The sequence below is a fragment of the Canis aureus genome, chromosome 10 (assembly GCF_053574225.1).
Source record: "Canis aureus isolate CA01 chromosome 10, VMU_Caureus_v.1.0, whole genome shotgun sequence".
Classification (NCBI taxonomy): Eukaryota; Metazoa; Chordata; class Mammalia; order Carnivora; family Canidae; genus Canis; species Canis aureus.
Genome location: NC_135620.1, coordinates 24,101,552 through 24,117,644, shown reverse-complemented (window position 1 = coordinate 24,117,644; position 16,093 = coordinate 24,101,552). Strand labels below are relative to the sequence as shown.

At 50.9% G+C, this 16,093-nt stretch overlaps 1 protein-coding gene and 1 long non-coding RNA gene across 11 annotated transcripts in view; one reads left to right on the top strand and one right to left on the bottom strand.

Annotated features, from left to right (window-relative positions):
- The window catches only part of JADE2 (jade family PHD finger 2), a 51,739-nt gene extending 42,677 nt beyond the window's left edge, over nucleotides 1-9,062 (bottom strand). For 2 of the 9 annotated variants that reach the window (XM_077911716.1, XM_077911707.1), the window contains exon 1: nucleotides 7,067-7,211. The gene's annotated coding sequence lies outside the window, so the exon portion shown is untranslated. Of the gene's footprint in view, nucleotides 1-3,370; nucleotides 3,557-6,589; nucleotides 6,768-7,066; nucleotides 7,216-7,356; nucleotides 7,719-8,939 lie in introns of those variants that run through there. The other 7 variants (XM_077911711.1, XM_077911709.1, XM_077911710.1 and 4 more) reach the window with 7 other exon arrangements.
- On the top strand, nucleotides 5,593-7,076 carry LOC144322112 (uncharacterized). Of its 2 annotated transcripts, none has more exons than XR_013387679.1 (4): nucleotides 5,593-5,751; nucleotides 5,936-6,106; nucleotides 6,321-6,400; nucleotides 6,641-7,076. It is a non-coding gene; the product is annotated as an uncharacterized LOC144322112 (long non-coding RNA). The 2 variants fall into 2 exon arrangements; XR_013387680.1 differs by having other exon boundaries at nucleotides 6,279-6,400.
- Nucleotides 9,063-16,093: the final 7,031 nt, after the last annotated feature.

Genomic DNA, 16,093 nt, shown 5'->3' with positions numbered 1-16,093 from the left:
ACAGGGATCTCAGGGAGCCCCCAGAACAGCCCTTCTTTGCCAGTGGGCATGATGGCTGCTTCCCTTTTGCAGACGAGGAAAAGGAAATACAGAAGTTAAGTGACTTGCCTGAGATCGCAGGGCTTGTAAGAAGTGTATCTGGCTCAGGAACATATGCCCTTGACCTTTAGACTACTCTGGCTCTGTGCAGCAGAGTACGAGCAGCCCTGTGGCCCAGGTCATGGACGGAATGGGGCAATAGCGCTCTGGCACCCACAGCTGGCATCCTTGCTTTCCCCAGGGTCTGAGTGTGACAAAGAGGACTATGACAGGGCCCTGACGCTGGCCTGCATCTTACCAGCCCAGCACTCTCACAGGTGGCAGACAGAGGAGGAGGAAGACAAGTGCTATAAACACAGCCACTTGTTTTTTCCTGCAATCCTGCCCATGGATCCCACATGTCTCCAATTCCAGCAAAGAGGGTACCTCCAAGCCAGCATCTCCCAAAGGAGAAAAGCAGGAGCTCTGGATTCAGGGGTGTTGAGTTCAAATCCTAGCTCTACCTCGCAAAAGACCAGGGACCTTGGAAAAGACATACCTCCACAGGACAAGAATTTGATCTGGATTTTTACAGAAGTCTCCTGAACTTCCAATGTTGGCAACTGATTCAGAATTTTTAAAACACTTTGAGAGGGCCAACTAAACACATCAGCTGGTGAGAATAAACGCAAGCAGCATAAAGCCCTATGCACAGTGGCTGGCTCTCCTTACGGGTGCTAGTCATACCATGATAATCTTGGGCGAGGTGAGGAGACCTCCCACCAGCACCTACAAGGGGCTCCTGTACAGTAGGAGTAGTACAGTAGGTAAGGCCGCCAGGAACAGGACTCCTTGACTGCTAATGCCCTTCTGGTAATGCGGTTTCCTGCTGCCTAGGGCCCTGTCCCAAGAGACCTGTCAGTGTGCAGACCTGCACCCCACCCTCAGCCGGCTCCCTGTCCAACCTGCCCTCTGTGGAAACACTCCAGAGTTCTCCTGGGTAGGCTGTTATTAAGGGAGCAGATTTCATGTGGCTTAATTGGAATAATAACTAGGCTTTAGAGGGAAGCTACTGTTTTGTGAGTGAAGCTTCTTTCCTTTGAACCAAGTCTGTTCCAAAGGCCTTCTCGCCGCAGGTAAGCCTCCGCTGGTGGTGGCTAAGAAAGCTCCAAATGAGGCCTGGGCTCTCCTATGGAACAGCCCTTTGTCCCTTGAACCGCTTCCTTCCAACTGAGCTAGGAGACTCGGAGGACTCCTTCACCAAAGCAGAAATCCAGGTTGGGTTGGTGGGTACTGACAACTGGGTCTTGACCTCTGGTTTTCTCTTTCCCCCGATCCCTTCAATCTCTCCCAAAGCAAGGTTTCCTCTGGGAGAACACCCCAGTGTCATAAGGCACTTACTTGGAGGGGGGGGGGGGAGAACAGGAGTGCTTCTGAGGCACTCCCTGTAAAAGAGAGTCTAGGAAAGAAAGACACCCCCCTTCCTTCCCTTTGCACCTCCCACACCATCCCCAGCATGGAGGCAGAGAGAAGAAGCTCTCCTCTGGGTGCGTGGGTGTCCTACAGTTCCTTTAAAGAAGCAGCCCACAGCCTTTCTGTGCAATTTCTGCCCCAAAGCCAACCTGTGGCAAATCCAGTGGACTCTCCCTCCAAAATGTACAGTGAAGCCATCGCTGTTCCCTGTGTCCCTACTGCTATCACCCTGACCCAAACCAGTCCCATCTCTTGCCTGGATTTCCCATTCATCTCCCAGCTCCCACCATCTAGAATCCACACAGCAGCCAGAATGACCTTTAAAAAAAACATAAATCAGATCATGTCATACCCCTTTCTAAAATCTTTCAAAGGCTTCCTGCTGATCAAAGGACAAAAATCAACCTCTTGGCCACAATATCCTACATGATCTGGCCCCTCCCCACCTCAACCAGTTCACACGGACCACTATACCCTTCCTCACCACTTTCTAGCTACACTGGTCTCCTTTCATCTCCTGAAATAAGTCAAATATTCCATGCTTCAGGACCTGTGCACAGGGTGTGCTCTCTGCCTGGAAGGTTCTGTGTAGTCTGTGCATGTCTGACTTTTTATCTTTCACATTTCAGCTTAAATGTCAAGGAAGTCTATGCCAGTTACCTTATCTAAAGAAAGCCCACAACACCGTTATTCAACATCTTCAGAGCATCCACCGCAATTACCGTCTATAGATCTACTTGTTGAATGTCTTTCTCCTTTGGAGAGGACAGTAAGGAGTGCATCTGTCTGGATCTCGGCTGGAGCCCCAAGGCCCCATCATGTCATGCCCAGCACACAATAGGGGCTTGATATACAGGGAGTGCCGAGTATGTTCTTGTCCCCTCCCTGGAGAAGTGTGGGGAGCGCACAGCCCAGCTGGCCTGCCTGCAGCTTTCAGGAACAAACACCCCAGGCCAACATTTCGTCCTGTTTTCACAGCCTGCTTTCCCCATCTTAACCTCACACATTTTCCAGGAGGCTTTATTTGGTTGGGCTCCTGGCTAATGATCAATGTCAACTCAGTAATAGGGCAGCAATTTGGTGGCAGATGTTTTCTTGGCAGCACTGGCCATTGGTCTTAGTGGGGGCCTTGGGTCTGGACTTGAAACACCAATGCCCAATGCCAGCCCCCTTTAAAGACCTCTCCGCAAATAAACTCAAATAAACACCCTGGGCTTCCATTAACGCTCTTCCAGCTGACCCTGGGAACAGTGGGCCTTTCAGGTCTGCTAGCGCAGCCGCTCCCTGGGCAGTTAAAACATCCCAACCTGGCCTCCGGCCTCTCCTCTCTGGGGGCCACCAGGCCTGCCCTGCCCGCCACCACACACAGCAGGACTTCGTCTTCCTCCTTAAAAAAAGGAGGTGGGGGGAACAGCTTTCAAGCAGGCAATTTACCATTCCAGACACAATCTTTCAAAGAGAAACAAAAACTCTCCCTGTCTGAGGCAGACCGCTTAGGCGTGTGTGTAATAAGATGCTAATACAATTTAATGATATTTCGGCTGGAAAACCTGTCCTCAGAGCCTCCTTGTGTCGGGAAGGCCAGACATTCAGAAAACAAGAGCTGCACGCTCTTAAACCGCTTGAAGCGGGGGTCAGAGCCCCACTCTTTCCTATCTCTCATTAACTTTAATGCCTTCCCGGGGACGGTAATTGCCATTACAAAAATGATTTTGTACACACAGATCCTCAAACTTGCTTCTTCAGGCACAGGGCGCCTAAGCCCTCCTCCGACACTCATCGTTGCCCACCTGCAATTCCAAGTGTCCCAGAGGGTACCCAGCTCCCCTGGAACATGCTGCCCACACCCAGCCCCCCAAACCCAGTTCTGGGGACATACCTAGGGGGTCCTGGAAGAATGAAAGGGGCTTTGTCTATTTTGTCCTTTGGCACCCTCTCACCCTACCCTCCACCTCAGAAGAGGGCAAAGCTCACTCCGCTCGCTCCCAGAGAAGGCTGACCATTGGCAACTGCAGGGTCCTTCCAATCCCTTCTTCAGAGAAGGGAGCTGGCTCTCTGGCCTAGCCTAAAGGGGAGAGATCAAAGGTCAAAGCTGCATTTGGGCCCTCTCCACATCATTAATAATAATAGAAATCGCCAATACTAATCACATGCTTACCACATGCCTAGTTTTGGGTTTAACCTTTATGCAATATATTGCTTAATCCAGCTACCCATCATGGCAAGGTACTGCTATTAACCTCACTTGCAAATGAATAAAGTAAGGCACAAAGCAACTGTCACGGCTGGCGAATGCATAGCTAGCATTCAAACCCAGGCTATCTGACTCTAGGTGATGTACCCTGCCCCCCCTGGGCTACCATGCACAGGCCTATAATTCCAGAGTGTGGCTGGGGTACCAGATTCCTATGGGTTATCTGAGAACCTTCCTGGGTTCCTAAACTGTGAGACACACACACACACACACACACACACACACACACACACACACAGGGTCCTATGTGGACGGAGGACAAAGCAGGCCAGGGGTACCCCCTCCTCACAATCCTGGCCTTTCCTCTCAAACACTTAAGGGCAGAACTAACTGTGAAGTCTGCAAAAGAGTATGGTGGATGAGTCGTAAAGAATTTGGACTGGAAGTCACTGAATCCGGTCTTGGATATAAGACAACTACCTCCCCATTACTTGGAACTCCAGTTAACCAGAACACTCTACCCATCCCCCCAACCCACCCCACCGCACCTCAAGGATGTGGTAGTCAGTGGCAAAGGTCTACCCTCAGGACGCTGGGGTGCACCTTGGGGGCTGGGACCAGCAGTCCCACGTCAGGTGTCAATAAAAGCCAGGAGGAAGCTCTCTTGAATTAGTGTTACTGGCCATTTAGCCATGCAATTTAACCAAAGGAGAAGCATGCTGGATGGGAAATGTTCTGAAAACATTTGCTGCATCCCAAGTCCAAACAACTCTGTCCTTAAACACTTCTCCAAAAGTGCTGGAGAGACCTTTGGCCAAACAGTTTCAAAACCAACATTCACTGCAGTCCTGCTGCCTGGTGTGAGGACTTCCCTTTTCGAGGGACTTGCTGTAGAACCAAATGCTTTTCCACTCCAAACAACACCCAACAAACAGCACTTGGGACAACTGAGAGGACTCCAGATCAAACAAACACCCCCTTCCCCCCCACCACCACCATGCAAACTTTCTCAATAAATTATTCGCCCACTTCGGATCAAAGCCTGTTTTGCAGCCTGTGACCTAAAAAGCAAATAGCATCTCTTAAACATGAAAGCCATCCTCCCTGCCTGGGTCGGCTTTATTACTCATTCCTTCCCCTTACAGTTATTCTGTTGTTATTTTTCTCCTCTGCTTGTTACATCGCTCTGCAAGTCCCAACCCGCCTGAGGAAGAAGAGACTGGAGGGATGGTGCGTTCACTTGGGGCCCGAAGGTGAGAGAGGAAGTCAGGGTAGGGGAGAAGCCAGCACCCTGGGAACCCAGGAAACAGGGCCAGGCCCGGTTGGCAGCTCCTTGCACGGCCCTTTTGCCAAATGTCCTACTGGGAATACTACCAGTGAAGGGAGGGAGTTAATGCCACTGCGGGAGGAGGGGCCAGGCGGCCATACCACCACCTGGGCCCCCGATTCAGTTTGCAAACATAAAATGTTAAGGGGACGTCCTGCCGGCTAGTCAGGGCTCAAAGCTCGGGGCTCCTCCCCCTTCCAACAAAGGCAGGGCGGCAGGCCAGTCGTGCCCTCTCCGCCGCTCCCCAGTCCCCCTTAGCGCCGCTCCCGCGCGCAGACGGGAGCCTCCCGACGACCCCCTGCAAACTCAGCCCCTGGGTAAAAACTTTGTGCCCGCAGTGGATGAGCGAGAGGTGCTGAGCGCGCGAGCAAGGTTTGGAAATCCGCAGAGACCAGAGTCGACGGGTACAGCGCGCCCTTGGCTCGGGGCAAAGGGAAACACGGCCCCTCCCGCCCCCACCAGCCCCGGGCACGAGACCTGCAGCCAAGGTGGTTACAAAAAGAAAAAAAAAAAAAAAAAGAAAAGGAAAAAAAAAAAACCAAACAACAAACCGTCCCAGCCCGCGGCGGAGGCTGAGAGGACTGGGAGGGGGTGGCGCGCCTCCAGCCTGCCCCTGGAGGCGGTCGGCGGGAGCGCAGGCTGGAGGCGCGCCGGCGTGATTCCGACCGCGGGAGCCGGGAGGAGGAGCCGGAGGTGGCCGCGGGGGGCTCCGGCCCAGGCGAAGGAAGGGCAAGACGCGGTGCGGCCCGGGGCGGCGGGCGAGACGCCGAGGGCGGGGGGCGGGGGCGCTTGGGTGAGGCGGGTAGAGGTACTGGGCCTCCGGGGAAGTGAAGTGGGCAGCTGCGTGGGGCGGGAGCCCGGCTGTGCGGGGGGTGTCCTGGGCCTCTGGAAGCCACCGCCAAGCCTTCCTGCCTGTCTCGCAGACATCCCCATCTTCTGATGTAACGGCTACGAATCGCCAAGCTGACCCCTTCTCATCCCTTGGCCTGGAGAAGAGTGTCTCAGGCCCAGGGATAGGCGGGAAGGACCGGAGGGAGCCACAAGTCTGCACCCAGGCGGGGAGGAAGCGGGAGGGAGCCGCTCCGCAGGCGCAGGCGAGTGGGTGGGAAGGAGGGAGGGAAAGAGGGAGGAAGGAGGTGAGGCCGGGAAGATGCCACTGCCGGGGGCGGGGCGCGGCTGGGGATCCGGGAGAAGGACTGCAGCGGTGCTCGGTGGGGGCTGGGGCTGCAATGTCACTTATTTGAGGGTCAGGTGTGTATGTCCCAGGCTGGGACTACCACTTGCCTACATCTTCCCGGTACCACCCAGGGCGCAGGGACGGAGGCGGAGGACAGGGGACTGCAGTACCGTCCCCGAAGCGGGACGCGAACCGGCAGAGTTGGGAGAAGGTAAACAAGGGCCACGCCCCCTGCCGTCGCCCCGCGGGCGCGCACCCGCCGCTCCGGCCACAGCCGGTACATTTCCACTCTCCCGGCGCTTCTCCCCCGCCGGACTCCCGCGCAGCCCCGCAGGGGGGGGGCCGCCCCCGACCCCAGCCCCCGCCCCGTACGCCGGAGCTGCACACCCGGCACACTCACCTGGAAAGGGTGTCCCCCGCCCCTCCAAAACACTGTGTTTAATTTGTGCAGAGCCTCCGCGCCCGAGAGCTGAGCATGCTGCCCCCGCGTGCAGCGCCCGCGTGCACCCAGCCCAGAGAGGGGGCGACAGGGCGGAGGCGGTGGCCCCCGGAAGGTGTCTGGGACCGGACCCGCTGCACGTGAGCCCAGCGCGGAGTCATGTGCACCGGCTCAGCCCGGTTCGGCGGCCGGACGTGCTGCGTATCAACAAAATGAAACTCAGGGCGACAGGAGGGCAGATAGCTCCAGGTCCTCCGAACCCCAGTCCCCGGCAGAACGACCCCCCCCCACCACTGCTGTCTCCCGCCGCAGCCCCTCCGCGCGGCCGGAGCCCGCGGGGCAAGTTGCAGCCCTGGCGCGCCCCCGCCCGCCCGCGCCCCCTCACCGGCCCGGGGGCGCTTTGCCGCAGTCATTAATAAAGAAGGTCGCCAAGCTCACCCTTCCAAAAGTTGTTGTTGCATGCGCCCCTCTCAGCCTCCCCGCAATGTACTCTTTAAAACAGGACTGACCAACATGCGCAATCTCTCTCCCCTGTGCTGTGCATCCCCCCCCTCCGCGCCCTGGCTTCCTAGAACAGGCAGCCAGCAGGAGAGAGAGGGAGCGAGCGAGCAAGAGAGAGAGAGAGCGAGCGAGAGCGAGGGAGCGAGGAGCGCTGGCAGATCTGTTGCAAAAACACAAAATAACGCCGTGGAGATGCGCAGGGCCCATCGCTGGGGGCTGGATCTTACCTTCCTCCGCGGTGCCCTTCCGAGGGGCGCTGCCCTGGACTACGCGCCGCGGCGGGGGCCGGCGCGGGAAGGATGCTCCCGAAACCCGGAGCTCCTGGGGCCGGCGCGGGCGGGCGGGGGGCGCGCATCCATCCGGGGTCGCGGCGAGGGAGGCGGCCGGGCCCGTGGCGTCCCCGGCCCCGCACCCCTGCTGGGGACGGTCAGCCCGCTGGACCTAAGCCCTTGCCGCTAGAAATGGGCGCAAAGTAACTCCATGGACGCTACTCACCGCCCCCCCCCCCAAAAAAAAGCCTCCAACTGCGATGGCCGCGGTCGGCACCATTCACCAATCCCCCTGTGTATGTTTCTGTTTCTTTTTAAACCAAGACTTCCTTGTGATCTCTTTAGAAAAAAAAAAATGTGTTGGGGTGGGGGTGGGGTGGGGGCGGGCGGGAGGAGCGAGGGAGGGGGAGTAGCCACTTTTTTCTTATTCACTCGGATCTCCACTCCTGACACCCCCCGTCGCCCGCCCCACCCCCGCCCAGTTGTTTGGCTCCGGCAGCGGGTCCAGGTAGCGTTGCAGGCCTCGGGGGGAGGGTGCTCTGCCGGTCTGCCCGTCTGCCTGCACCTCGGGCCCAGACTCCCCATGGGCTCTGGGGCGCCCCCAGCCCGCCCTGTCCCCAGGGCCGGGCCCGAGCGGCGGCTGCGCCCGTGCAAGTCCCATCAGGTCTGCTCACACTTCACACACTCACACATATACCCCGCCCCTCCACTCTCTCACTCACACTTTCTGCTCACACTCCGCCCCCTTCGCGCCCCAGACCCGGGCGGCGCCCCCCGCAACCTTAAAAAAAAAAAAAAAAGCAAGCTTATACTTAAAAAAATCTTTTGGCGCCATATTAATGACGTACTTAAAATTTGCCATTTCTCCCTGCGTCAAAAAGACGTTTCTTTGCAAATAACAGCCTGAAGGCGACACTCGCGGAGGGAACGAGGTTTGCACTGAGCACCCCGCCTCCCGGGGCTCCAAGGCTGGAAGACCCTCGCCCTAGGCCCTGCTCCCGAATCGCTAGTTTAAAAATGCGAATCGAATAAATCGCGTGGCGCTTTGCAGCGCCAGAAGTGAGCCGAAAGTGCTGGCAGGAGCGGAGGGGAGGGGCGCGCGCACGAGTCTGGGGGAGGGGGCGCGGCCCTCCTCCCCCACCCACAGCAGATGGAAACTAACATCCCGGGCGGGGGAAACTTGAAATTGTGGGCGACCTCAAAGAAGGAGGGGCGGTCCGTGGAGAGGGTCCCTCTCGGGTTCGTGGCCCCCTCCCCCGCCCGGGTGTCTCCAGGCTCCCAGCCCTGCCCCGCATTTCCGGGGGGTGGGGAACGCAGTGATGGGTGGGTGGGTAGCTGCTCGTCCCTGTCCCTGTCCCTGTAGGAGTTTGCCCCGCGGTGTCCCCTTCCTCCCCCCACCTCGACCTTCCCATTACCCCTAAAGGGTTAAAAACCGAGGTGGCAACTTCCAAGGGCTGGCACTTGGCGAGGAAGCGGGGCGCCCCTCTCCCCACCCGTCGCCTCCTCGCCCCTCCTCCTCCGGCTCCACTTCCCGACTTGACCTTGTGGTGCACAAACAGTGCGCTCGGATCCTCGCAGTTTCTGGAAGAAGCGCTTGCGCTCGCCAGGCAGGCGGGCTGTCGGGCGGCTCGCGGGCGGTGGCGGGGCCTTGGGTCGGTTCCCGGAGCCGCGGGCCACACCCACCCAGCCCGCTGCGCCCGCCGCGCTCACCTTCTCTCGAGGAAGGAGCTGGGCTGGCCTCCTGGATGAGGAGGTGTGGGGGGCAAGCTGCAGCCTTCTCCGGATGCTCCCAGCTGAGGAGGAGGAGGAGGTCTGGTCTCAGGCTGGGTTTGGTAGAGAGACTTGGGAGCCTGGGTCAACATCCCCAAAAGCATCGTTGCCAACTTTTCTTTCCCTCTCCCTTTTGGCTGCCCCTCAAAGATAATCCAATAATTTTTTCAACTCACCTTTGGCTTTGAAGACACATGGGTGAGTTGTGAACGGAGACCTGTCCCTCTCCAAGACTTAAAGTTGTTTATTCTTTCTTTCCTTCCCCCTCCCCACTACCCGTGTATGTAAAGATAAATACTCAATTTAAGTAAGATGACATTTATGTGACAATTAAAAAGATCCCCCGATGGAATGTTGTGAACACATTTGCTTATAGGAGAAATAAATCTAATAATAAACAAACTCATAATAACAGCACAAATCCTCTGACAGGGTAGATTGTCTACACAACAAAGAGGGAGATGATGAATGCAGAAATAAGCACTTTTTGCAACAAGAAAGAAATATGAGCTCAAGGGGAGTCATTGCAACCTCTTCTTCCTTGGCCTTCATTCACAAAGTCTGGGGAAGCTTATCTAGCAAGATTGAGGAACTGGGGTACCACCTTCTGGTTAGACCTGACTCTAGCTCTGCGTGGTCAGTTGTTAGGATTTTCTCAAGCCCAAACTCAGTGCCAGAAAACATGTCACAGGCTGTTTGCATGTAACAAAATGGTTAAATACCTGGATTCTACTCCTGGGTTGTCGATTGAGAAGGTACTTGATCTGAGCAAGCGCATTCATCTCTCCATCTCTTCTTCTGCAGAACAGGATGGCTAGAGGGTTCCTGAAGGGGTATGTGTGTATACATGCTTATATGTGTAAACCATGGCCTGGCTCAGAGTGCAAGGTGCACATTAGCACTTGCTCTGGTGCTTAAGTTTTGGAAAGGTGAATGGCTCCCTGAAAGTTCTCAACACTGAAAAACTGGAGGACAATGATTTCGGTCTTGCCCTCCATGAGGACATATACAAGAGCTCCCAGTTAGGGCAAAAAAGAAGTGCAGAAAGAAACTGTCATACATGGTGGACTTCAAGGTCAAGGTCCAGATGGCAGTCTCAAGCACACACCTAAAGTGGGAATGGAGGCACCAATTTACAATGGCACAGTCTAAAGAAACCTCTCTGATTGGGTCTAGTGGCAAGGGGCTTACATGCACCAAAAGACTGGACAGGCTCCTACTTCCAGCCGTCAGGATCCTGTGAACCTTGGCAGGTAGTTATAAAATGTCCTAGAGAGATGGAAGAGGGACAAGACGACCACTTATAGAGTACCTGCTCTGTGCTGTGCAGTATGCAAGTCATCCCATTTCATCCTCACAAAAATCCCATTTTACCTGTTCAGAAAGGTTTAGTGAATTACCAGTAGTCAGACAAGCTAGCAAGTGATAGCAGAATTGGAACCTAGTCCGGACAACCCCAAGACTATGTGTTTTCCTTTTTACCACCGTGCCAGAAATAAAAAGTATTAGCATTATTGGTTTGATTGAGGATGGGGGCCTGATTGCTATAATAGCAAGAAAAAATTTTATGGGTAGTATTTTGCCTCTAAGGAGGTTCCTTGAATTTGGGTGAGACCCAGGTCCCCTAAGGAGTCCTTGGAAGGCACTTCTTGTTTAGGACTGGGAGTTCCATTAGAATCCTTGGATTCCCACTGCTCTCTGCTACTGTTTAAGTTTAACCTTGAAAATGTTAACAGAATCATAGCAATGGAGCTAATTATAACTCCTTAATCTTTAGTAAAAGTCTCACAAATCATTAACTTATTACAGGAAAAAAAAATGAGAAGAAACATAAAGTTCTTGGAGACAGAATCATTCACCTTTTTTCAAATATTTCAACAAATATTTGTTGAGTGGCTCCTGTATATCACACACCATTCTAGGGACCGAGGACACAGCACAAAAATGCCAGACAAAAATGCCTACTCTCATGGAATGCACTTTCTAGGGGAAAGAGAGATGCATTTTTTTAAAGTAAAATATTATATTTGAAAGTAAGTGCTATTCAGAAAAAATTAAGTAGGAAAGGGGGATAGGGAATGTGGTCATGAAATTTAAATACAGTTCTCAGGAAGAGCTGTCTGAGAAGGTGGCTTCTGAATAAAAGGAGGTGAAGAAATGAGCTGTGAGGACTTATGGGAGAAGAGCATTCTAAGCCAGAGGTTCTTGACATGGAGTCCACAGACAGCCCCTTCCAGAAATTTGTGGATAGAGATTCAGGGGGTCTTGACTGTAGATGGAGGAAAAATTATATCTTTATTTTCACTAATTAACATTTAGCATGTTCTTCAGTTATGAATGCAGATAGCAAATCACAGTGATAGTAGCAGCACCTGTGACACTATTGCTAGTAGAAATCACAGATATTTTCATATCACATTATGGTTGTTGCAAATATCTTAAAATATCATTACAGTTATCACTACTTTATAATTATGCTGCTAGCTCTTATAATTTAGTGAATTAATAAGAAACACATATATTATTGTATTACACATTTTAAAAATATTTTGAGAGTTGAATTTCCATATAATTGTTTTCTTTACAATTTATGAAAAAAAAAACAATTTATGAAACCTATTTTATGGATTTAAAGATATTAGACTCAGAAGGAATCCACAGGCAGCACAGATTGCCAAAAGAATCCATGGTACAAAGTAAAAAGAACCACTGTCTCCACAGAGAGATCAGCAAATGCAAAGGTCCTGAGGCAGGAATGTGCTTATTATATAAAACTATAAGGAAGAGATTATATAGGGCAATGTTAGGAATCTGGCTTTTGCTAGGCATAATAAAGATGGTTTTGAGCAGAGAAGTGAAATGATCTGACACTGGATTTTACAGGTTACTTTTCTGCCAGATGGAGGAATAAAAGCATAAAGGCTGAAGCTGTAAGACAGGTTAGGAGGTCACTGTAATAAACCAGGTGAGAGATTATGTTAACGTTCACTAGAGTGGTAGCAGTGGAAGTGATCAAATTCCATATATATTGGGCAGCCCGGGTGGCTCAGCGGTTTAGTGCCGCCTTCAGTCCAGGGCCGGATCCTGGAGACAGAGGATCGAGTCCCACGTCGGGCTCCCTGCATGGAGCCTGCTTCTCCCTCTGCCTGTGTCTGTGTCTCTGCCTCTCTCTCTCTCTCTCTCTGTGTGTGTGTGTGTATGTATGTCTCTCATGAATAAATAAATAAAATCTTAAAAAAAATTCCATATATATTATAAAGATAGCTCTGACTTTTGTTGATGGGGTGTGAGAAAACAAGAAGTCAAGGATGACAACAAAAGGTTTGTCTTGAACCAATGGAAAAACAGAATTGCCATTAACAGAGATGCAGAGTCTGTGAAAGGAATAGATTTGGAAAATAAGGAACTCAGTGTTACATGTGGCAAGCTTAAGATACCTACTAGATGTCCAAATGCAGCCTTCTTGTAGGCAGCTAGAGATGACAGCCTCAGCCCAGGTGCATGTTTTGGGCTGAAGATATCTTTTCAGAGATGTCAGCAGGTGGCTGGTATTTAAAGCTATGAGGCTGTTTGATGGGATGCTGGGTGGCTCAGTGGTTAAGCATCTATTTGCCTTCGGCTTTTACAGGTTACTTTTTTACAGGTTACTTTTCTGCCAGATGGAGGACAGAATAAAAGCAGAAAGGCTGAAGCTGTAAGACAGGTTAGGAGGGTGAGATCAGGGCATGATCCTGGAGTCCCAGGATTGAGTCCCACATTGGATTCCCTGCAGGGAGCCTGCTTCTCCCTCTGTCTTTGTCTCTGCCTATGTCTGTCTCTCTGTGTGTCTCTCATGAATAAATAAATAAAATCTTTAAAAATTTAAAAAGGGGATGCCTGGGTGGCTCAGCAGTTTAGTGCCTGCTTCGGCCCAGGGCGTGATCCTGAACACACAGGATCGAGTCCCATGTCAGGCTCCCTGCATGGAGCCTGCTTCTCCGTCTGCCTGTGTCTCTGCCTCTCTCTCTCTGTCTCTGTCTCTTGTGAATAAATAAATAAAATCTTTTTTAACAATTAAAAAAAATAAAGCTGTAAGGCTGAGATCACTAAGGAAGTGAGTGTAGAAAGAGAAAAGGTCCAAGGACAGTGCCCTTGGCCCCTGCAAGGTTAAGAGGTCTAAAAGAGGGATCCCTGGGTGGCGCAGCGGTTTGGCGCCTGCCTTTGGCCCAGGGCGCGATCCTGGAGACCCGGGATCGAATCCCACGTCGGGCTCCCGGTGCATGGAGCCTGCTTTTCCTCCTGCCTGTGTCTCTGCCTCTCTGTCTCTCTCTGTGTGACTATCATGAATAAATAAATAAAATCTTTAAAAAAAAAAAAAAAAGAGGTCTAGAAGATGAAAAGGAATCAGCAAGACATTGTTAAAAAGGAAGTATTCAAACATTTCTCCAAAGAAGAGATACAAATGGCCAATAAGCACATGAAAAGATGATCAGCATTGCTAATCATTAGGGAAATGCAGACCAAAGCTGTAGTGAGGTACCACCTCACATCCAATAGGATGGCTACTTTTAAATATTTTTATTTTATTTATTTTAAAATTTTTATTTATTTATTTATTTATTTATTTATTTATTTATTTATTGGAGGGGGCGGGAAAGAGGGGAGGGGCAGAGGGAGAGAGAGAGAGAATCTCAAGCAGACTCCATGCTGAGTGCAAAGCCCTTCCGGGGGCTCAATCTCATGACCCTGAGAGATCATGACCTAAGCCAAAGTCGAGAGTCAGATGCTTAACTGACTGAGCCCCCCAGGCACCCCTATTTTATTTTATTTTATTTTATTTTATTATTTTTAAATATTTTATTTTTTTTATTTATTCACGAGAGACACAGCGAGGGAGAGGCAGAGACAGGCAGAGGGAGAAGCAGGACCCGTGCAGGGAGACCGACGTGGGACTTGATCCCGGGTCTCCAGGATCACACCCTGGGCTGCAGGCGGTGCTAGACTGCTGCGCCACCAGGACTGCCCTATTTTATTTTATTTTAAAAATATTTTCTTTATTGCAACACCTGGGTGGCTCAGCAGTTGAGCATCTGCCTTCAGTTCAGGGTGTGATCCCAGGTCTGGGGATCGAGTCCCATATCTGGCTCCGTTCAGGAAGGCCACTGCTCCCTCTGTCTTTGTCTCTGCCTATGTCTGTCTCTCTCTGTGTCTCTCATGAATAAATAAATACAATCTTTTTAAAAAGGATTTTATTTATTATTTATTTGAGAGAGCGAGATCAAGCGGGAGCTGAGGGTGGTGGGGGAGAGGGAGAGACAAAGGGAGAAGTAGACTTTCCACTGAGAGCAGAGCCCCATGCAAGACTCAATCCAGGACCATGAGATCATGACCTGGGCAGAAGGCAGCTGCTTAACTGACTGAGCCACCTAGGTGCCCCCTTTTATTTTATTTTAAGTAGATTACACACCCAACGTGGAGTTGTAACTCACGGCCTGAAATCAGGAGTCACATGCTATACTAACTGAATTAGTCAGGCACCCTAAGATGGCTACTATCTTAGATAAACAGAAAATAACACGTGTTGACAAGAATGTGGAGAAATTAAAACCCTTGTGCTCTGTCAATGAGAATATAAAATAGTACTGCTACTGTGGAAAACAGTATGGCCATTCCTGAGAAAACTAAAGATAGAATTACCATATGATCTAGCAATTCCATTTCTGGATATATACTCAAAAGAATTGAAAACAGGGTCTTGAAGAGATATTTGTATACTTGTGTTCATAGCAGCATTATTCTCAGTAGCTAAAATGTGGAAGCCACCCAAGTATCCACTGATAGATGAATAGGTAAGCAAAATTCAGTATAGACATCTAATGGAATATTATTCAGCCTTAAAAAGGAAGGAAACTCTGACACATTCTACACCATGGATGAGCCTTTAGGTCCTAGTGCTGAGTGAGATAAGCCAGTCACAAAAAGACAAATACTATAGATGTCTAGCGCAGTGAAATTCATAGATACAGAAAGAAGTTTCTGGTGTTTGCCAGGGGCTAAGGTTGAGAGGGGAGCTGGGGACTCATTGTTTAATTGGTGCAGTTTCAGTTTTGCAAGATGAAAGAGTTTCAGGGATGAATGGTGGTGATAGTTGCCCAACAGTAATATCACTGAACTGTACACTTTAAAATGATTAAGATGGGGCACCTGGGTGGCTCAGTTGGTTAAGCATCTGCCTTTGGTTTGGGCCATGGTCCTGGCATCCTGAGATCCATCCCTGCTTCAGGCTCCTTGCTTAGTGAGGAGCCTGCTTCTGCTTCTTCCTCTGCCTGCTGCTCCCTCTGCTTGTGCTCTCTGTCTCTCTCTCTGTCAAATAAATAAATAAAATATTTTTTAAAAAATGATTAAGATGGGGCAGCCTAGGTGGCTTAGCGATTTAGTGCCACCTTCAGCGGAGGGCCTGATCCTGGAGATGTGAGATTGAGTCCCACATTGGGCTACTTGCATGGAGCCTGCTTCTCCCTCTGCCTGTGTCTCTGCCTCTGTGTGTGTGTGTGTGTGTGTGTGTGTGTGATGAATAAAATAAATAAAATCTTAAAAAATGATTAAGATAGTAAAATTTATATTATGTATATTTTATGACAATAAAAATGGGGGGGGGCGCCTGGTGGGCTCATTAGTAAACATGCAATTCTTGACCTCAGGATTGTGAATTTGAGCCCCACATTGGGTATAGAGATTACTTGAAAATAAAATCTTAAAAAATAATAGTAATTTTTTTTAATTGGGAGGAAAAAAGTAAAAAGAAAGCAGTGGTATCCAGAGAGATACAAATGTCCTGGAAACCAAGGTAGGAGAGTTTCAGAAGGGAGAGAAGCAGTATGTCCAAAGCTACCAAGGAGTGTAAGGTGAGATATAGACTAACAACTGATATTAGTTTCAGCCATGC